The 23,946-nt window shown below is 42.5% G+C and overlaps 1 protein-coding gene across 2 annotated transcripts in view; it reads right to left on the bottom strand.

Moving 5' to 3' along the window:
- The window catches only part of GRB2 (growth factor receptor bound protein 2), a 70,855-nt gene that overhangs the window by 14,598 nt on the left and 32,311 nt on the right, over window positions 1–23,946 (bottom strand). The window lies entirely within an intron of this gene.

A 23,946-nucleotide genomic window follows, 5' to 3' on the forward strand; every position in this document is an offset into this window, starting at 1 on the left:
ATTGGGTCTTCGTTGCTGCACGCAGGCTTTCTCTAGTTGTGGTAAGCGGGGGCTAACCCTTTGTTGCAGTGCGCAGGCTTCTCATTGCGGTGGCTTCTCGTTGCGGAGCACGGGCTCTAGGCGCACAGGCTCCAGTAGTTGTGGCGCACAGGCTTCGTTGCTTCGTGGCATGTGGGATCTTCCCGGACCAGGGCTCAAACCCGTGTCCCCAGCATTGGCAGGCGGGTTCTTAACCACTGCACCACTAGGGAAGCACTGCACGTTCTTCTTGTCACCTTTGTTAGGACAGAGGCAAACCTCCCCCTAAAAAAATGCCCCACGACAATAAAAGAAACTCCAGGGCAACTCCCAGATTTGGCACCATTTTAGAACTATGGTTTTCTGCAGAACAAAATTAATACTTGGTGTTTGTATGCTTTTCTCCCCAAGAAGGTAGGGAAAAATGGAACTAATACGTTTAGATGATGATGAGGAGGAGGAGGAGGAGGAGGAAGAAGAAGAAGAAGAATACTGGCCGGGTGGCTTGTGGGATCTCAGTTCCCCAACCAGGGACTGAACCCCCGCCACGGCAGTGAAAGCCCAGAATCCTAACCACTAGGACACCAGGGAACTCACCAATGCTTAGATTTTTTTTTTTTTTTTTTTTGCGGTACGTGGGCCCCTCTCTGTTGTGGCCTCTTCTGTTGCGGAGCACAGGCTCCGGACGCGCAGGCTCAGCGGCCATGGCTCACGGGCCCAGCTGCTCCGCGGCATGTGGGATCTTCCCAGATCGGGGCACGAACACGTGTCCCCTGCATCAGCAGGCGGACTCTCAAACACTGCACCACCAGGGAAGCCCGCTTTATTTTTAATGTAATGTCAGAATACACGGGAGGCTAAAATTTTGGTTCTCTAGAATATTCTAGTATCTAGAATATCACTTTGCCAGAAAGCCAAGGTGTGGCTGTGCATGCCTGTAAATCTCTTTACTCGATAATTTAAGAAAAGATTGGTTCTGTGGGAGACAAAGCACAGGACAAGCCTGGGGCCACCTGGGATCAGGTTTTTCTACCCAGCTGGTACATCAGCTTTCACACGCAAGCCCTGAAAGCCCAGGATGGCATAATTGCAGAGTTAAAAATTAAGTTTTATTCAAATGCTTAAAACAACAAAGGGGGGCTTCCCTGGTGGCGCAGTGGTTGAGAGTCCGCCTGCCGATGCAGGGGACATGGGTTCGTGCCCCGGTCCGGGAGGATCCCACATGCCGCGGAGCGGCTGGGCCCGTAAGCCATGGCCACTGAGCCTGCACGTCCGGAGCCTGTGCTCCCCAATGAGAGAGGCAACAACAGTGAGAGGCCCGCGTACCCCCAAAAAAAAAAAAAAACAAAAAACAGCCAAGGGCACAAACTGACATAAGTGAATCTCAAGTAGAGCAGGGAGGGGCACCAGAACCACATGTGGAGGATGAGTTTGCACCTACAGAGACTGTACTGAATTTGCTATGGCTTTAGATGAAAGTTCACATCCTTCACAAGTAAGCTGTTAAGGCCCCATCAGAGTTCTGAGAAGGAGGAACTGCTCCTATCACCACTTCCCCAAAACACAGGCAACTTACCATTCGCTCATTCATTACCTCTTAACAAATAGATGGTTGAGTTCGACCACCAAATTTTCATTCCGTTTTGAAAATTCCAAGGAATGTTTTTAGCTCTTACCCCACAGCCGCATGTTCTGTGCCAACCCCCATATTCCCTCAAGTTATGACTTTGTAGCCATCAAAACACTTTGGTTTAACGGAAGCAGACTGATCAAGAGATAAGATTATGAAAGGAGGAAGAGACAAGTTTCAGTGAAGTTTTTATTTGTTCTTTTTCTGGTTGCAGAAAGACAATGTTAGAGCCACAATCAGGAAGAAACCTAAAAGATAAGGAATGATGTGAGGTTCACACAGGAGAATTAAAATATTCCAGTTGATGGAAGGGACACAATAGGTGCTTTTGAGCTGTTGCTAATGTTAAACTTCTTGACCTGCAAGTTGGGTGTATTCAGTCTGTGAAAATTCACTGAACTGTGCACTTACGATATGTAACTTTTCTACACATATATCATACTTCAACTGAAAGAAGTATTTCAGTCAAGAGAACACAGTAATACTATGGTCCAATTTAGATGTAAGAAACACACACCAGGGCCTCATACGCCTCCGGTACAAACTTTTCACACCGAAAATACACAGCGGAGCAGAAAATAACAAAACGAGGCTTCAGAAACCCCTACCATGATAGTTTGCCATCACTAACCTATGAAAAAAATTCCCAGAAATAAAACTTTCTTCACTACGGACAACTCAGAGCATTCCACGTGTTCTACTTTTCTATATTATATAATCTGGTAACTTTATTCACTGCTGCCACCACCCCACCCCCAATCTGAGACCATTCTAAAGGCAATGCAAATTTCCATCTTTACTAATACCAATTTAAAGGTTTCCAAACAGTTTAAAAAAGAAGAAAGAAAAAAAAGCCAGAGCTCAAAGATTTAGGGCTCAGACCCCTTCGGATGCACCTGATCTGGTAGGATTCAAGAGGCGAATAAACACATGGGTTCAAATTCCAATTTCACCAGCAATGAACTATGTGACCTTGGGCATACGGCCATTTTCTAAGTTTTGGTTTCCCATCTATAAAGTGGTGATAATACCTACCTCTCAGTGTTACTGAGGAGGTTAAATGAGAAAATGAGCAGCATGGCTCACTACAGAGCTACCGTCCAGCTGTTGCAGTGGACACATTTATTTCACAGTAGTTACTCTGCCTTACACATTTAGCAGTATTAGATCTAACAAAACATGGCTATCCTTGGGGCTGAGTTTTACCAAATTAGGTATCTTTGATGTAATGCTGCCCATGGGTACCCAGAGCACACGTATTAACAGAGAATTGGGATTCTTGTTATACTCTGGAAACACAGAGTACAAAACTTCTGTGTTTACTTCAAAAAAAATTTTAAATGCTGAGTTCGAGGATTACAGTAGGTAATGCCCTTCCCTGTCCCTTCCCTGAACTCCCATAAGGGAGTTCTTGTCTCCCTTAAATCCTGGGAGACAAGAACTGCACTTAATTTTCTATACAAATTACAGGAAAAAAAATGTGTCGTTTAGGAAAATGGTAGATAAGAATTTTGTTTATAGACTGCTGTATTTTGAAATATGGGGGTATTTTCTTGCCTGAACATATGCAGTCATCTGTAAATAAACAAAACAAAACAAAAAGAAGAAGGAATCATGATTTAAAAAAAAAAAAAAGCTGTGCAGTTCCAGAACAGTAGTCCCATCAAAGCTTTCAACATACATTCTAATTCTAACAGCTTGCACAGGGTTCAACATTTCTTCAGGGAAAAATTATTCAAAGTTTTATAGCATTTGTGAAGCAATTTATAAGAAAGAGCATTTGTGCATAAAAGATAGGAACAATTACATATTTAAGCTCTTCCACCACTTAAAAAACAAAAATACCACTTACAGCTGGTCCCTGCTTTACAGAAATTCTACATAAGCCAGTGAGTTTCCCCAGCTCTTTAAAGATCAATCAATCCCACACAAGCAACACTGAAATACTGCCAGGACTTGAAGACAAATTTAAAGAATTATGGTGACCCTACCACGTAATTTCAAGTTCTTAGAATAGGGAAGGAAAACACACACACACGCACGCACGCATGCACACAGAGTGGCTTTTTAAAGACTTTAACCCCTAAGAAAAATTCTATAGGGCCCTGGCTAGGGTAACAGTACTGGGAGAGCCATTTAAAATCAGTTCTCTTCAGCTGCCTGTTACATATATTATTAGGATGCTCTTCAACTTCTCAGACTCCCTTAGTATGGATTACTGCCTCAGCCTCAAACTACACTGATTCATTCCTAACACTTTAAATAAGTGCTCTACAATCACCACCTCCATCTGTTAAAGTTTTTGCTCAACATGAAAAACATCTTGGCTACGCTGCTTGCTCTACTGTGTGCCAAAGCATGAAAAACACCCACACTGTAGATGAGTTACTCCAAATTTATGTAATGATATCAAGTCAAGGGGGTATTTTTACCTTATGGTGATGAACTCTTTCAACAAAAGTATAATATCTGTGCCACGAAATGTGTTTTTTTTTTTTTTTTTTTTTTTTTGTGGTACGTGGGCCTCTCACCACTGTGGCATCTCCCGCCGTGGAGCACAGGCTCCGGACGCGCAGGCCCAGCGGCCATGGCTCACGGGTCCAGCCGCTCTGCAGCATGTGGGATCTTCCCGGACCGGGGCACGAACCCGTGTCCCCTGCATCGGCAGGCGGACTCTCAACCACTGTGCCACCAGGGAAGCCCGAAATGTGTTTTTTAGTTCCCTTTGAAATGGGTATTTCCAGAAGATTCATTTCTTTGGGGATCAAGGAGCCCTAAATCAATTTTTTACATCATTTTCCTTTTAAGAAAGGATTCTATTTACTAAACTAAAGAAATCCAAAGGGCATTTGTTGGTCAAGTTTACCTTCTGACCACTAATGACACATGCTAGGTTTTGCCCTCTTAACAATTTTAAAAGGAAAAGAAAGAAAAAGAGGGAGGAAGGGAGAGGAAAGAAAACCTCCAAACTCCCAAATTTTCTATTGGCAAAAATCACTCATCACTTATATACTGCCATTTGAATACAAACCAGTTACACCCCAGGAACAGTGCCTTTTTTCCCATTGCCTGAGAGGCTCTCTCTACCCTCTCTAAACAGCTGCTATCAATGGGCATCAGTTTGAAAGGGAAACACTGCTGGATCAAGAGGCCAAGCCTACCCCCCACCCTGCCCCGCCACCTCCCAAAAGGTCCAGGTTTCATAGTTTAAGGTTGTCCTGGTTTGACCTCAATCTATTTAGTGCTCTGAATCACTTCAAACACCACTGTTTTTCTGTTAAAAAGTCTTAAGTAGCCTTCTATGGATCCAAATTATTCTTAGTTTGGCATTCCACTTTTCATAATTTGGCCATCACCTACGTTCAGTTCTTCCCACCCACTACTTCTCTAAATGAACCTTTCAGTTCAGTCAGGCTAGTCAACTCAGCGACCTCTAAACACACTGTACTGCATCTCTCATGCTTCCTCTCTTCCTCATCTATTCACATCTCGTCTACCACTGCTTTGTACTGTGTACTGGAATGCTTTGGTCCTCTCCTAAACTTGACTGCAAGCACCCTAAAGCTGGCTCCATGCCACTTCTCATCGGTATTCTCCATGGTTCTCAGAATAGCATCTAGCATATTTTGAGGAACTGACTGGTATGTGGGGGCTTTGTTCTAAGTAATGCATACAGGATCACAGAGCTAGCTGGGTCTAGGGACAACAGAAAGAGCACCACACATTATACATTACCATGAAATTCCTTGGTGAAAATAATAACATCTTAAATAGACCCTGGAAAGAAGACTGACTGTCATGAATTTGTTCCCCACAAGGAGATGCAAAATAAAGGAAGTAATAGAATGAGGCAATCAGTCTTCCTGTACCTTAAGCATCACTGCCAAAAAACTTCTATGGCGAGCACCTCAAAACGGGGTACCCCACATCTTTTGCACAACACTACCTGCTTCTACTTTCTCCAAGATAAAAAAGTGTAAGGGTGGGGTGGGTAGGCAGGGAAGGGAAATTTCAGTATGAAACTGAGAAAATATGCCTTGGGTGGACTAGGGAGGGAAGAGCTGTAGCTCTGTATCTATACACGTGTCCCGACTCACAGCTCTCAGCATGGGGGCACTTCCTGGAATGTTAAGATGCCTGGTTCAGCCTGCATGTCTGACTAGTGACTTACTTTTGCAGAGTGTTAATTTTATAGCTACAACTCCTCCACCAAAAGCTTTACAAAGGACACCATGAAGACCTTCACCTTTTTTATTCTTTTGAATGGCAGCCAAGTTGCTGTAGAAAGAAAAATGATCTCTCTCTCTCTCTCACACTCACACACACACACACACACTGATTATATTAGGAGTTCAGGGCGGGCTTCCCTGGTGGCGCAGTGGTTGGGAGTCCGTCTGCCGATGCAGGGGACACGGGTTCGTGCCCAGGTCCGGGAGGATCCCACATGCTGCAGAGCAGCTGGGCCCTGTGCCCCGCAACGGGAGAGGCCACAACAGTGAGAGGCCCGTGTACCGCAAAAAAAAAAAAAAAAAAAAAAGAGTTCAGGGCCATTCACACATTTTTTAAAATGGAAGACTTCCTTTATAATGTTCACATACGTAGCAAGATGAACAATTAAGACGACTAACCAAATTATTATTATAAGAATAATTTTAAGAAGAATAACCAAATCAGGATATTTTTCTTTCTCTGAGAAATATTTTAGTGTTCAAAAAACGAATTAGAGGGACTTCCCTGGCGGTCCAGTGGTTAAGACTTCGCCTTCCAATGCAGGGGGTGCGGGCTTGATCCCTGGTCAGGGAGCGAAGATCCCACATGCCTCGCAGCCAAAAAATCAAAACAAAACAGAAGCAATGTTGTAACAAATTCAATAGACTTTAAAAATGGTCCACGTCAAAAAAAATCTCAAAAACAACAACAAAACAACGAATCAGACACTTATCAACCTTTCCAGGTTCAGCTGTCATTAAGAAAAGCTGCTCATGACATTTTAACAAAACAGGAAGGTTGTTCACACTTATGTAGCTATTACTCCACCCAGATGAATCTGGAGGCAGTGAAACCTAAATGCACAGGCAGTACCCCAAAATAAACTCTTTATACCAAAGGGGTACCAAGAGTTTCCATTCAAAATAACTGTCTTCTGTGCTTTGTGTCTTGTGGAAGACACCCTACTTTAGTGTAGTTGACTGCTCAACAGAAGAGTGAAATGCTCTCAAGAGTGTCAGAATTTCAACTGCAGGGATTTGGGGCAGTTGGGCGCAGGGGATGGGCAGAGACAAAGATGAATATGAGGGAGTTTCAAGAGAGAAAATTCTGTACATTTGAAAAACTCAGCAATCATGTGACAGCCTGTACCAGGCAAGCACTCTGCAACAAGAGTGCAAAGCCCTGAGCTAGGTAAGCTTAGGATACAATGGCCACCCTTCTCTCCCCAGGGAGCTTAGAGTCTATCTAGTAAACTGCTAGTTGCAACACAGTGTGATGGACTCCAGGAGTCGGGGAATTACAGGTACTGTGGCAAATGTCCATTCAACAGAAAATATCTGCGTTCCAAACACCGAAGGGAAAGACCTAAGTCCAGCTTAGGGGATACAGGAAAACTTCCTGCGGGAAGTGTGAGCTAGGTTATATTCTTCCTATCCCCCCTGCCCCCTGGTTATATTCTTTGTTTGCATCTTTAGTTCTGCTCAGCTTGTATAGAACTTTGAGTAGAAGGAACATGGCCGACTTCCCAACTTGCTATCAAGCAAACGTAGGGACGGATGGTTTCCTTGGCCACACTTGGCAGTCATTAACTAAAAGATTGGTTAAGTTTCCTTAAGTTGAAAAGTAAAACCTTTACTAATGGTATAAGAACTCCTAACTGGAAATAACCAAAATAATCAGAAACTACGGCTAATTCTTTACTTTAGCAATATATATGTATTTAGCTACTCTCCTTGTTCATTAACAGAAGGCTTTCAATTTTAGGTTAAATTCTACAACCCTCTCCTCAAAAACACCAAACTAAATAAAAAGCAAACAAAGCCTCCTAAGCCAGGGGAGCAGCAGTTGCCTGTTCTCTGATGACAGGCAAACCTGCTTACATTCATCAGCTCCCCCTTCTAAGATCTAACTCACTTCCTGTTGCTTCAGCAAATAAACCAAAAACAGGAGCTCCCAAAAAGCCCTCCTCCGCCCCAAAATTAATGACAACAGAGGTCATTAAGTTTAACTTAGGCCTTATTGATTCAAGATGTGTAAATAGGGTCTACTGATTTAGTCATTCCGTGCCCCAAAGTTACCTCACAGAATGTAACAGAAAAAAAGGCATCAGTCACTCAGCTAATCACTGGCAACTGCATAAAGATCTATGGCTCTTAAAAAGGAACGAAACTGGGTCATTTGTAGAGACGTGGATGGACCTAGAGACTGTCATACAGAGTGAAGTAAGTCAAAGACAAAAACAAATATTGTATATTAATGCATATATGTGGAATCTAGAAAAATGGTACAGATGAACTGGTTTGCAAGGCAGAAATAGAGACACAGACGTAGAGAACAAACGTATGGACACCAAGGGGGGAAAGTGTTGGGGGTAGGTGGGGGTGGGTGGGTGGGTGGGATGACTTGGGAGATTGGCATTATGTTTTTTATTATAATTTATAAAAAAATGAATGATAAAAAAAAGCTGTATTAAAAAAAAAAAAAAAGATCTATGGTTCTGAAACACTCGAGGCTAGGGGGTCTTTACACCTAGAATGCTACCATTCTGAACTAAAAAAAAACCTAGTTCCAAAATTTTCTGAAGCAGCTAATCTAGCTCCATGGCAGGAGAGTCTGTAACCACATGACAGACAGAGGGACTTGGGTGCAGTGGTAATTCCCCACCCCATTCCCAGGGTGGAGGTGAATGCAGGCAATTAAACAGGTTAATAAGTACAACACTAAACTGAAAATGTGGATTCACGTTAGGTTAAGCACAGGGTTAGGAAGCGGAAAAGAGAGGGACCTACCCTAGTCTGGGAGAGACGGGGAATGTGGTCAGTGAGTAACACCTGAGGGGACACCCAGAGTATCTCCTATAAATGGTCTAGGCAGAAGGCTCTAGTGTGCAAATTAGGAAGTTCAAATGGGTATGCTAAGGATGATAACTATAAGTCACAGTAGAGTGACATTCAGGTTTGCATTTTTCAAACATTCCAACGTTTGCACTGTGAGAATGAAGTGCAGGGAAGACCAGGCGGGAACAACTACAGCCGCCAGCGCTTGGACTGCAGTGGGAAAGTGTGGTGGAGGGAAGGAGACAGATTCAAGATACTTTTCTGAGGTGGAATCAAAAGAGCTTCGTGGGCATATGTGACTCGGTGGCCTCCCTCTTGCCCACCAATTTTTTTTCTGAAAAGCACTTTAGAAAAACAGCTATATAGAGCTGCTGGCAAATTTCCCTCTTTTAAAGCCACCGTGAGTAAAAAGCATAATTGTAAAAGGTAGATGGTACCCCCGTGCCTCTCCAGATCCAGCTGACATTCTCCTCTGCCCTTCTGTGCCCTCCACCTGTATGGACCACAACAGCAGGCTCTTCTACAGGCTTCCCAGCTCCCCAGTGGAGAGGCCGCAGAAGGCAGCTTCCTGTCTGGGGCTTCTGTGGACAGTCTTAGACCCACAACTGAAAGTCTCAGCCTTCTTGACTCAGTCCTTTCCTCCTCCAGGTTCTGGTAACACCCCTCCCCCCTTCCTTTGCCCCACTGTCTTCTGCAGGCCTCAAAATGGGAACCCGGTTACTAGCTCTGGGCACTGTACCGTCCCCTGTGGTTTCTAGAGAAACCCTGCCCACACCTTGTAAATAGTCTCATTAATAAAATCTCCTCAAATTAGCCAGTTTAAATGTGTCATGTGTTTCCTACCAGGACCCTGACTGAAATTCCTCTCAAATCAGTTCTATCCATCCTTTGGAACTCACTGAGGAGATATTTCATTATACAAAGTGACATTTGTTATGAGGCAAACAGATCACAGGAAGTATCCAAATTCTACCAACAACTTGGGAGAAGAAAACTGTAAAACAGCCTTGAGGTCCACCATCTTACGCAGCCAAATAATTCTGTTTACTATTAAAACAGTTACAGGGAATTGAGAAAGGTGGTGGAAGTACGAAAATCTAGGATCTGTAATCTGGTCATTACTAGGCTGTCCTGATGAGTTACTGTCGCTGTCCTCTTCGAATTGCACTTCAGTTAATGTTCGAGTGTCTACTCCACTGAAAGCTTTCTGCTAGGAAGCCGCAACGGGATTTAAAGGGGGGGTGGGGGCAGAAAGACACAATTCCTGCCCTACAGATAAGCGAGTTATGTATGTAAATAATGAGGGAAGAAGTAAGAAGTGGGATAAGGGAAACTGCTGATATTGAGTTGAATATGGAATTCACAGCTACATGTTTCCAAGTGAGCTGCTTAGTTAATACAGAAAACTCAATTCATGTCTGGAGAAACGAGAAAAGGGGCAACTTCCAAGAGTGCAGGAGTAGAGCAAGAACCTAAAGGCAGAGCAACACAGAGTGTGTAAGAGTATGTGGTAAACAAGGCCATCTTCCCTTTTATATTTTAAAATGGGGTTCAACAAAAGAGAGTTGCTGTTAAGTCACACTTTACTTGCTGTCCTCCTCCAGGCTACACACTGCCCTTCTGCGATATGGAGCTGTCACACGTTTAAGTGACAAACTAATTACAGACACTGTGGATGGCTGGATGTGGCTCAGTCAAGCAGAGTCACTTCCTGCAGGTGATCACCATGGCAATGCTACTCCACTGCACGAAAACTACTGCCTAACACGTAAGACGAGTCACCGTCCTCGCTGTCTCCTCCACTGTGCTCAAGTGCCACCAGGAAGGCTAAAGTCTTACAGCCCAGAAATCTTCAAGGACGGGATATCACGTGGTCATGACTGGAATAACTAGATCAAGTGGCCTACTCGAGTCTTCTGTTTCTATCACTCAGAGATCTCACAGACCTCCCCCCTTCCTCTTCTTTTTGGATGATCACAGTGGCAAAGATAAAAACAAGTTAATATTCAGTGATGGTGGCTGGATGGTACTGGTGGGAGTATAAAAAGGTGTATGGTTTTACTGAAAGCAATTTGGCCATGCGTATCAAAGATATGAATTTTCATACCTATTAACCCAGTAAAACCCAGCCATTCTTAGGACTCTATCCTAATAAAATAATCAAAGATGTACTATATTAAGACTTAGGGAGTAGACAAGTATGAGTGTCCATTTTGGGTCAACGTCTGTGCTAGGTCCTGGGGATACCACAATAAGGAAATGATCCTTACTTACAAGGAGCAGATAGTAGGGAAGGGATTGTAATTATAACTTCAGGTATAATAAGTTACGATGAAAAGTTCAGAGTGCTCTGTATGAGGGCACACCTTGGGGAGACCTAATCGAACTATGCAGAGGTGTGTCAAGGAAAGCTCACCTGGGCAGTAACATTTCAACCAGAAACCCTGAGTATGAGTAGGTCTTAGCCAGGTTTGGGGGTGGGAATGGAGGACACAAATGAGAGCAAGGAAAAATATTCCAAGCAGAGAGAAGAGCGTAAGTAGAGGCTCTTGGGTGAGGAGTTTAGCACAGTGTAGAACTGAAATGACAAATCCAAGGGAGTTTTGTGAAAAGCAGAGCCTTGGAGGCTAGAGAGAAAGGGAACTGGGCCAGACTGTGCAGGGCTCTGGCCCTGAAGGGTAGAATAAGGATTCTGGGAAACCATGGACTGAATTTGCTCTTTAATATGACGATTCTGGTTTCTGTGTGATACAAAGATCTGAGAGGGATGAAAGTGGCAGCAGGAAAACCACTTAATTACGGGGCTACTGCAGTAAGCCAGGCCAGAGCAGATGGACATTTGGACTAGGGTGGGGGGATTCTGACTGTTTTGAAAAGACCCTAAAATGAACATTAAAAAACCCATACACATTAAAGACTCTAAATTTACCCCTCCATCCTCTGCCAGGAACAGGGAACAGGTATCAAATTTCAAGCCATATCACTAGCTTCTCAAGGTCACATAATTTAAAACTTAAAGTTTACTCTCCACCATAAATAAAAAGAAAGTGTATAAAAGAGATAATCCCGAAGCTTCCCTGGTGGCGCAGGGGTTAAGAATCCACCTGCCAATGCGGGGGACATGGGTTCGAGCCCTGGTCCAGGAAGATCCCACATACCGCAGAGGAACTAAGCCCGTGTGCCACAACTACTGAGCCTGCGCTCTAGAGCCCATGAGCCACAACTACTGAGCCCGCGCGCCTAGAGCCCATGCTCCGCAACAAGAGAAGCCACCGTAATGAGAAGCCTGCGCACCGCAACGAAGAGTAGTCCCCACTTGCTACAGCTAGAGAAAGCTGGTGTGCAGCAATGAAGACCCAATGCAGCCAAAAATAAATAAAACTAAAAAATAAATTTATAAAAGTGATAATCCCTCAGTTGTGCTGAGGTGATGTTTTAATTGCTATATAATTAAAAATCTACACAAAACTGACATTACTTTTTCAAACAACCAATTCAAATAACTATAATTTGCAATGTTTAGAATCTATGAAAATACTCAATTTGAACTAGTATACCCTGACATATGCTTACTCCCATATTAAACTTTATCTACTTCCAAACGTGACCCCAAATATGGACATTTTCATCAGGAAAACAGACATCAGAATTCAGGATGTGACAACTTTTTCTAGGCACCTCTCTAACGGAACTGGAGACAAACATAGCTGTTGTTAACAGACAGGCTAAACTAACTACCCCTCCTTTTACTGCTGCAAGGGAGGCCTGTCTAGTAATTAACCAGCTCTCATGGCCTCCTTCAGGCAGCTGCTGGGCTCAGAGGGCAGGTTCGCAGGGAGGCCTGGGGGGAGGGCCGGGGGGGGGGGCAGCCGGAGAACAACCAGGCTGCTGTGTTCCCGGCCTGTACCATCAAAAGCAGACAAGCCCAGCCTTGCTCCGCCTAGTAGTTTTATCTGAGCACCTACAGACTGTTCCATGTACAAAACCAGCACTGTCGTCCCACAAAACGTCACAACCTGCAGAGAACAGAGGGACTAAGAGGACTAAATAATAGGTGTATAATGCAAACAATGGGCTTGTCAGACCCTCAATTCCAGACTACAAGGACAACTTCCTGATTTCACGTAGTATTTAAACTGGGAGACTTGTGTGCCATTCCACAATTCTGGGTCAGCCAACAGAACAACGTCCGTGCTGCCTGGGGAAACCAGGCATATGAGGTTCGCTCTCTTGCCCACAATAACAACTAGCTTCCCCAAATTACAAAAATCATCAGCCATATTATGATCAACTCAGGTATGACTACTGTTTGCCACTACAGAATAGTATTATTAGGCCTTTATAACCCCCCACCCAGCGAAGTCAAAGGCTATGAATGGCTATGCATAATAGATCTATAATGATTAAGTTATCAAATCTGAACTGACTAGAACCAAAATGCCCTGCTTTTTTTGGGGGTGGGGGGTGCTGCGCTGGATCTTCGTTGCTGCATGCGGGATCTTTAGTTGCGGCATGTGGGATCTAGTTCTCTGACCTGGGATCGAACCCAGGCCCCCTGCAATGGGAGCGCGGAGTCTTACCCACTAGACCACCAGGGAAGTCCCCAAAATGCCCTGCTTTCTACAGGTGAATTCTCATTGTTGAAGTTACAGTTTGCAGCTCTGGCAGATAAAAATTAAGCTGGTTTTAAAAATTGTACTCCCTTTATTGGATGGCCTTCTGCTTTCCCTAGAGCTCTAATGGCCTTAAAACAATTTTTCTGGCTTTATTATATTTTTAAATTATTACAACTTTTCAAGGATGGTATGTGTATAAAAATGCCTGGAATACCCATTTAACTCTTCAATCGATCTACCATTCTGGGATTTTCCTCCAATACTTTCCTTGGTTGGATGTGTTGATTCCTAGAATTCATGTCTTCCTCATTCTTGGTTTTTATGGTAGTGCACCATTAATATTAATACTTTCCCAAGAAAGGGTGCTTAGGAAGCAAATGTTTTCAGTCCTGGCATGTCTGAAATTGCCTTGATTCTTTGCTTATACTTGAACGCCAGTTCAATGAGGTGTAGAATTCAACGGAATTCTAGGCCGAACAGCATTTTCCCTCAGCATTTGGAAGACACTGCTTTCTGGTATTTGAAGTTGTTTGTACAAAGTTCACTGGCAATCTGATTATCATTTCTTTATAGAGACTTGTTTCTTTTTTCTAGATGCTCTTAGAACCTTTTCTTTCTTCTTGTCATTTTGAAACTTAACCATGACCTATCTGAGCATGGATCTATTTTTGTACATATTGCTGGGTAGACTTGGTGGTCCTTTCCCATCCAAAAATCCACATCCATCAGCTATGAGAAGTTATCTTTTCTTTCTTTTTAAAAAAACTGATAGTGTCTTTCATTTGCACTGTTCTCCTTCTGAAACTTTAAATATTAATTATTAGACCTCACGAAAGACCTCAAGTGGGCTCGCACTGTATCTCCTGAGTCCATTCACTCGCTCCTAGATGACTATCTCATTTTCCTATCTCCTTGAGCTTCAACAGCTCCTCCACCATCCTTCCCAGCAGATGATCTTACTTTCTACTTCACGGAAAAAACAGAAGAGATCCTTAAAAGCTCCCACCATGTGTATACAACTGCTTATACCTATATCCTTACCCTCTGCCTTCTGTTACTTTTGTCCATGCTCCTAACAAAAGAAAATTCTACTTCTGTGCTAGAGCCCACCTTTTTGCCTGCTCAAGGACATTTCACTGAAGTACTTTTCCTTTCTTTTTTTTTTGCATCATCAATTTTTTGTCTCTACTGGATCTTTCCTATCAGTAAATAAAAATGCTGTTATTTCTCCCAACTCTTGAGATCGGGATGAAAGCAGATTTCTTTTGGTTCTACTGCCTTTACATAAAAACTCCTCGGAATAGTTGTTCACATTCTGTCTCCAATTTCTTTCCTCCTGTTCTCTCCCCCCATCCCCAACATTTTATTATGAAAGTTTTCAAACGTAGAGCAAAGTTAAAAGAATTTTCCAATGAACACATAATTTACCCACAACCTAAATTATGCCATTATGTGCTTTATCACATATCTATCTATGCAACCTTCCATTAATCCATTTTATTTTTTAATGTATCTCAAAGTTGCAGACATCAGTGCTTTCTCCTACATACTTCTGCATATATATTATTAACAACAGTTAAATATTACTTTGCAGTGTTTTCTTTTGCTGTAAAATTTACATAACCACCGCCACCCCCCTGGCAAGTTTCCCCATGTCCCCTTCCCTGTCCCAACCCATTCTCGCTGAACCCACTCCAAGCATGCTTCTGCTCTCACCACTCCATGGAAACTCCTCACAGAGGTCACTAGTGATGGCCTGTTGCTGAATCCAAAGGTCAATTCCCTACCCTTACTTGACTTGGCCTATCAGAAGCACATAATACAGTGATCATTTACTCTGCCTTGAAACACTTTCTTGGCTTCTATGACACAACACATCCTAGGTTTTCTTCCTATCTAACTGGCCGCTCTTGTTTGGTCTCCTTTGCTAGTGTCTTTTTTTTAAATTTATTTTTGCTGCGTTGGGTCTTCGTTGCATGCGGGCTTTCTTTCTCTAGTTGTGGTGAGTGGGGGCTACTCTTCGTTGAGGTGCACGTGCTTCTCATTGCAGTGGCTTCTCTCGTTGCGGAGCACGGGCTGTAGGCACACGGGCTTCAGTAGTTGTGGCACGCGGGCTTCACTAGTGGCACACGGGCTTAGTAGCTCCGCAGCAAGTGGGATCTTCCCAGACTAGGGATCAAACCCGTGTCCCTTGCATTGGCAGGCGGATTCTTAACCACTGTGCCACCAGGGAAATCCCTTTAGTGCCTTTCTTATCTCATTAACTTTTAAAGGATCCCAAGGGCTCCAACCCAGAACCTATTTTCTTCTCTATCTACTCTCATTCCCCTTAATTTTCTCATATAGTCTAATGGCTTTTACATACCCTAAATCAAAACCCTTCTCTCCAGGGACTTCCCTGGTGGTCTAGTGGGTAAGACTCTGCACTCTCGATGCATGGGGCCTGGGTTTGAACCCGTGGGAAAACTAGATCCCACATGCATGCTGCAACTAAGAAGCCCACGTGCTGCAACGAAGATCCCAAGTGTGGCAACTAAGACTTGGCGCAGCCTAAATAAATAATGAATGAATAAAATAAAAATTTTTTAAAAAGCAAAAAAACCCCTTCTCTCCACTTCTACTGCTACAACTCTAGTCCAAGCTGCTATTATCTCTTGCTTGAATTATTACATAGTGGCTTCCTAACTGGTCTCACTGCTTTCACTTTGTCCCCTTCAGAATGTACTCAATTCTGCAAACCCGAATAACATCATTAAAATGTAAACCAGGACTTCCCTGGTGGTGCAGTGGTTAAGAATCCGCCTGCCAATGCAGGGGACACGGGTTCGAGCCCTGGTCTGGGAAGATCCCACATGCCACGGAGTAACTAAGCCCGTGCTCCACAACTACCGAGTCTGCGCTCTAGAGCCCGCGAGCCACAACTACTGAGCCCACATGCCGCAACTACTGAGCCTGAGCACCTAGAGTCTGTGCTCCACAACAAGAGAAGCCACCGCAATGAGAAGCCTGCACACTGCATCAAAGAGTAGCCCCAGCTCTCCGCAACTAGAGGAAGCCCGTGAGCAGCAACGAAGACCGAACACAGCCATAAATAATAAATAAAAATTTTAAAAATAATAAACAAACAAATAAAATGTAAACCAGGGGCTTCCCTGGTGGTGCAGTGGTTGAGAATCTGCCTGCCAATGCAGGGGACACAGGTTTAATTCCTGGTCTGGGAAGATCCTACATGCCACAGAGCAATTAAGCCTGTGTGCCACAACTACTGAGCCTGTGTTCTAGAGCCCGAGGGCCACAACTACTGAGCCTGCATGCCACAACTACTGAGCCTGCGTGCTGCAACTACTGAAGCGCACACGCCTAGAGCCTGTGCTCCGCAACAAGAGAAGCCACTGCAATGAGAAGCCCGCGCACCGCAACCAAGAGTAGCCCCCACTCGCCTCAACTAGAGAAAGTCCATGCGCAGCAATGAAGACCCAATGCAGCCAAAAATATATAAAGTAAATAAATTTATAAATAAAAAGAAAAAAATATAAACCAGATCTGTCACAGCCAGGAGTCATCTAAGCAAACACGACAACTAAGTGTAATGCGGTATCCTAGTTGGGATTCTGTAACAGAAAAAGGACATTAGGGAAAAGCTAAGGAAATCTGGATAAAGTATGGACTTTAGTTAATAATAATGTATCAGTATCGGTTCACTAATTGTAAGAAAAAAAAAATACACCGTACTAACATAAGACACTAAGAATAGGGGAAATTTTGTGTGGGGTATACTTGAACACTTTGTACAACTTTTCTGTAAATCTAAAACTGTTCTTAAAAGTAAAGCTAATGTAAAAAAAAAAAAAAAAAGCTGGACTGTCAGTGTGCTTAAAATGCTTCAATGGTTTCCCATTCCTCTAACATCTGGTGCTCCTTGGTTGTGCATTCATATTTAAAATTGAGGCAAAACGAAAGCAGCCTAGGAACTCTACTGGAAGTGGGTGAGGCTTGAAAACAGAGATTCTGCTTTAGAGTGAGTGAACAGAGCTCTAGATGCAGGTATCTTTAGGAAGAGTAGCTGAACACCATTTCCAATGCCACAAGCTTTTTTGGGACAATGCGGAAGTGTTCATTGTCTGTTATTCTCAATGACGGTTCTACCTTTGTTGACAACAAATTCTCCGATCATATTGTGACCTTTGTTTACTGTTCTTTGTATTGTGTAACACACTGAACACTCACCAACACTGGAAGGGAGTGGGGAATGAGTATGTCTGTAGAGAGAGCCTATAATGCAACTTGAATTGGGACTAAAACAACCATCACCACCACCAACAGCAGCAAACCACCCACAATGTAGAAGATACTTAGTAAAATGAATTAGGTCTTTAAAACTCTAATCAAATGTTAAATATAAGCATTTTAAAAAACAATTTAGGTAAAATGCAATTTGGAATCAATTCATCTTAACAGGCCTAATGGCTACATTTTTAGTTTAAATATTTACTTACCAACAAGAGCTATTTTCCTTACTCTATACTCATCTGTGTGGACAGTGATTCTAATAACTAACTTAAGTGAAAGGACAGAGATGATCAATTCCAGAGAGCTCACCTTTGACTAATATGGCAAAACTCATCAATCGTTTGCTCCAAGTCCACAGCATTTCCTGACTGGTGTGAACCGAACACGAAGCTTTCAATTACCTGGCCCTCACCTAACTCTCCAGTCTTCCTGCTATTTCCTTCCTTGAACTCCAAATTCCAGCAATACTAAAGCTACTGCAAGCTGCTTCCCAACTGCCAAGATGTTTTATGATTTTCAGACTTCGTATATGTGTTTCCTCTGGCTAAGATGGCAAGCTCAAGATTTAAGGATCACTTCCTCTCTGCAATCACGGATCTTTGTATTATTATCACAGTTCTACCATCATACTAGTCTCAATGCACTGTAATTACTTGTCTTTTCTACTAGATTGAGCTGAGGGCAGGTGCCTCAATCTATTAACCTTGGTATCCTCAAGGGCATGTCTTGCAAGAAAAACCTTTGTTGGCGAAATAGTATGTCACAAAAATATTCTAGATCTTTCTCTCTTCTCTTTTTTTTTTTTTAAATCAATTTATTTATTTATTTTTGGCTGCATTGGGTCTTCCTTGCTGCGTCCAGGCTTTCTCTAGTTGTGTTGAGCGGGGGCTACTCTTCATTGCGGTGCGCAGGCTTCTCATTGCGGTGGCTTCTCTTGTTGCGGAGCACGGGCTCTAGGCATGCAGGCTTCAGTAGTTGTGGTGCACGGGCTTAGTTGCTCCTCGGCATGTGGGATCTTCCTGGACCAGGGATTGAACCTGTGTCCCCTGAACTGGCAGGCAGATTCTTAACCACTGCGCCACCAGGGAAAAAATGATAAACTATCTCCCAAATGTAAATCAGGAAATGTGATTATTACATAATGAATTTTTATGCCTGGTTTTCTTTTTATTCATAATGAGCAAATGTTTCAGTAGCTTAAATCTCAAAAGTATGGTTCCAACAGATTTCAAGCACTTAGTGTGTGTGTGTCTCTCTCTCTCTCGTTTTCTCTCTCACCCACCCACACACTTATACACAGACATCTTAGAAAGACTATTCTGGACAACAGGGACCAGTTTTATGTGTTTGGAACAATTCCTGGTAATTGTCAGTCCTTCACATAAAAGTCAAAGGACCAGATGGGATTTTAGGAGATTTTCCAATTCATTTTCCTATTATAAAACCTAGTAAATGAAGTCACAAATACAGGCAAGATAACTATCCTATTTTAGAAGGCTTCCACAGAACTATCCTTAAGAATTTACACAAATGTAATCTCTACCCGTGCAATTTAGGTCAAACTCAGCATTAGTTCACACAGGAAACAAAATACCACCATTAGCACGTGTGTCTGCACAATAAGGAATGATGTGACACAAAAGGAAAGTGGACTGGAGTGAAAAGAACACTGAGATCTAGTAGCATCAGTGCTGCCCCTCCCTTTAACCTTGCTCTGGTCCCTTGGCTTGTCTGGGCCTCATATAAACCCCGTGTGAAATAAGAGTGCTGGGCTGGAATGCTAGGTTCTTTTTTAAACTTAGAACTTAAAAAGGCACAATGTATTGTGCACCTGTTATGTGACCTTTATATGTATATTAAGGCCAACCCTTCACAGAGAGAGTATTTTTATTTTATAGATGATTGCACAGTTAATAAAAACAAACTGTAATTCAATTCAAATTCAGGTCTGCTTGTTCTTAAAAACGTGCTAATCTGCCTCCTGGAAAAGGAAAAGGAAAAGGGAAAAAGGAAAAAAGGAAGGAAGGGAGGGAGGAAACTACAGACTGGCAAAGATAAGTATTTTTCCTGCAGGCAGCAAAAGAACAGAAAAATAGGTCAAGACAATCCACTATGCCATGAGTAGGGATACAGAAATCCTAAGACAAATGGGCCCAAACACTTGGCTCTTTAATATTGTCATCATAAATGTTATCACTTCTTTACCAACTGCTTAATCTACCAGGACATACCGTCATACTACTTCTCATATATCTACTTGCAAAATACCAAACATCTTGAATGAAAGTATGTTTGAGGCAGTTTGAGGAACCATCCTAAGGTATGTTGAGGCAGTTTGAGGAACCATCCTAAAAACCATGGTTTGGGGTGGGGTGGGGAGCAGGCACGCGGGACAATAAACTCTTCACCAAATTAGGGGGAAAAACCTTCCCAATTTAGTAGGTTTTAACATCTCTGAAAACAACATGATTCCATGAGCAAAATATATTACACTCATTACATGCCTGTTACTAACTGAGCAACTCCATTCATACAGACTATTAAATTAATATTGTAAATTATAATGTTGCAAATATCCTAGGATTCATGTCTTCCCACTCCTAGTATTTTTCTCAGCTTATTTTCAGATGTTTAAACCATCTCAAAGTTCCCCAATGAACTGTATAAATATATTTTTGGAAGCATTATATACATACTCTTGGTAAGTGTTAGAATCACGTTTTGCCATAATCCTAAAAATACCCATAAGCATTCCTGAAGCGCTTCAGATTAGTGACAGAGCTAGTCACCCTCAGGCCAGTTTAGAGATGAGAACAATAAAGAAGGTACACTAACATCCTGAGACACAGGGGCTCAAGGCACTGCAGGTAACAGAATGAAAAGGCCCAACATTTCTCAGCCTTTAAAAAAACGAAACAAACAAACAAAAAAACCCAACATCACCACCACCCCCACCATGAAATTTTGATTCACAGATACATGAATATCTATTTATGTACTGTATGCATAAAAAGAGTAAGGTTTTTTTCACCCTCCAACCACCAAATTTCTCCCCCTTGGGGGAGAGGAGAAATCACTCCCGCTGAGAAGGTAAGATCCAGCTCATCTCCTCCACCAAACTACTCAGAACACACAAAAGTCAGGAAGTATTAACAATCTGGGAGCCAGCGGATTTTTTTTTAATGTGTTGATCTTTATCAGTAAGAGATAGAAGACTTCCCTGGTGGCACCGTGGTTGGGAGTCCGCCTGCCAATGCAGGGGACAGGGGTTCGAGCCCTGGTCCAGGAAGATCCCACATGCCACGGACCAACTAAGCCCGTGCACCACAACTACCGAGCCCACATGCCACAACTACTTAAGCCCATATGCCTAGAGCCCGTGCTCCGCAACAAGAGAAACCACTGCAATGAGAAGCCCATGCACCGCAACGAAGAGTAGCCCCCGCTTGCTGCAACTAGAGAAAGCCCATGTGCAGCAACGAAGACCCAGGGCAGCCAAAAATAAATAAATAAAATAAATAAATTTATTTTTAAAGTATTATATTAAAAATAATAAGAGATAGATACAGGTGCTGAACAACTGTCACTTTATTCCTGTTCTCAATATTTTAAATTGCCAGATGCAGGACAAGAAAAACAGAAACAAAAATTCTCTTTTGTAAAGGTTATTCCACCGGCCCATTAGGTGCATGGCTTTGTCTTGCCTTTAAAAATTCTAAAACTATATATGCTCCCACCCACAGTATCATGCTTTTGCATTCAAAATCCAGCCATTTTGCCTCTGCTTCTGTGTGGGCACCTAAGTACAATGATGTGTGGGCCAATCTTCAAAAGGGCATTACAGCCCCCCACCTCCAGCCAAGATCACCCAATTACTAATGTGATAAACACTGACAGCCAAATGAAGTACTACAGTTAAAAGCTAAAGGCTTTCTCATTTGGGGAGTAGAGAAAGGAAGAAAAGTAAGTCTAGAGGATAAAAAAAAAAAATTTAGAACCGTTTGTTTGAGTTGGGTATTTGAAGGAAACAGAAGCAAAAATAAAGGTGAGGAGTGGAGAGTTTGTTCTGCATGCCATACTTCATAATCCATTCCTGTCACAAAGGGTATGTGTCTGTTTTGGGGGGAAAGGGAGATTATTTTCCATCACACAGATCCCCTGGATTCTAAAATTAACAATCAAGAGACCCTTCTTCAAAGGTTTTGAACACCTAACTTATCTTCTTTATGCGCCAATCCCCACCCACTAAGAAGTGACTGTCAGGTCTTATACAATCCTGACCTCTAAAATCAGCTAAGTGGGATCCTATCATTTCCACTCACAAAAGCACCTTCTGCTTTTAAGCTTTCTCTCTGGAAAACCTTTCCCACCTTGGAAAACTATGTGGATTATCTAGAGGGCAGTGATAGATATACTGCTTGATCATTATTTCAGGAACCCAAAAGTACAAATGCAAAGAATATTAATTATACCTGCAAAATGTTTTACTGAGTCTCATTCTTATGAAATCCCAACTCTGAATTTTTGTCCTAAGAGCAAATCAGCCAAAGAACACAAAGACACAGCTGACCTATGTACCAGAAAGTCAATATAATGACTGCATTCCAAAAAGTCAACCTTAGATATTCCTAGTAAAGTTTTACAATGGCCTCTTTCTGTTTCAGGGACAGCAGGAATGCCTCCATGGATGGCACTGATCACTGCTAGTTCCTCTTCAAATGTTTGACATTTCTCAAGGTTCTCTTTTTGGTATTGTTCTAAGCCTACATTTTCACTTCAGAAAAAACTCACCTCCACACAAACTTCCATTACTGCCTATATTCTACTTGGATATACGCAAATTTCTCTAGCCCAAATCAACCTCTTCAACAACCTAATCTCTTTCCTTGGATGTCTCACAAGCACCTCAAACTTAACCACAACCAGATAGAACTCACGATGTTCCAAAAAGTATTCCATCTCCCATATTACCTTTCCCAGTTAATAGCACCCAGAGCCACCAAGTTGCTTTAGTCAGACTTCTTCCTTATCCATCCTCAAGTCTGGTTCCTTCTATCATGTAAATAGATGTCATCTTCAATTAAAATGTCTATCACTTCTACACAGTGCAATATCCTAACTTCCCTTTCTTTAGCACTCTGGTATAACAATTTCTCTCTTAAAATGCAACTGATGTTACTTCCATGCTTAACATCCTTCAATTACTTCCTACCCTCAGAGAATCAAGTCCAGTACTTAGTTCAGCATACAAACTCCAGTTTCTGCCCAACTCTCCAACGACCTCTGCCATTTCCCCCATGAAGACCCCACGTCCTGTCTATAGCCAAACATCTGCTGTTCCCCCTCACCTTCTGTGTTTTCATGCCTCTGCCCCCTTTGCCTGGAATGCCCTTCCCTCCATATTTGTTCACCTAGTCTTATCTTACCCTCCAAACCTTAGCTGTAATGTCCATCTTTTGTGAAATCTATCACCACCACTCTCCTTGTACACATCTCCACTAGTGAACTGAAACTAACTGTACAACCACAAAGTAGTATCTAGTTTTATCACATACCTATATAAACACTCGATGCCTGTTTGGTGAATGAGTTTATCTCCTTTAATAAATTACTAAAATAACACAGCTTACATCTATTAAGCATTTATCATGTGCCAGAATTCATGACATATTAGGCCATTTCATCCTCACAACAACTCCATAAGGTCGGTAGGTATTATTCTGCTTTACAGATGAGGAATCTAAGGCCCATTCAAAGAGGCCAGAGAACTTGCCCAAGGAGTGATAGCTTGTTAATGGAAGAGGTAGGACTGGAACTGAGGTCTGACCAATTCTGAAGTCATGCTTGTAACCTCTGTGCATACTTCTCACTATGCGTTATTTTACACCGTCCTTAACAGGCCTCCCGAAGAGTGTTGTCTGCACTATTTCTGTCTAAAACGTCACAGAATCAATTATCTAGCTAGGTTTCTATTAGGGTTTTATACTTTCTGCAGCTGAGGGAACAGAGTTATTTCGGATTAAGAATGCTATGGACAATGAGCTCAGAATAGTACGATGACTCTAAACTGTCTCACATACAAGCATCTGGTACCCAACCTAATCTTCCCATAATATCCAGACAGAGAAATTCAGCCAACCCAAAAAGTTTTTTGAGGTCCACACAGGAAAAAGATATCTACCAACTACTTATTTACTCAGGTCAATCTTCAAACGGAATAACTCCTCCCATTTTTTGGGAAGGCAGTGCAGTCTGCAAATATGAAAATTCTTTTTATTTGGTAGTTTTGAGCCATATACCCAAACATCTAATGGCAGACCATGAAGAAAAAGTAAGATCAAACTAA

The sequence above is a fragment of the Aethalodelphis obliquidens genome, unplaced genomic scaffold (assembly GCF_003676395.1).
Source record: "Aethalodelphis obliquidens isolate GAN/ISIS:26980383/991018 unplaced genomic scaffold, ASM367639v1 scaffold44, whole genome shotgun sequence".
NCBI classification, from domain to species: Eukaryota; Metazoa; Chordata; class Mammalia; order Artiodactyla; family Delphinidae; genus Aethalodelphis; species Aethalodelphis obliquidens.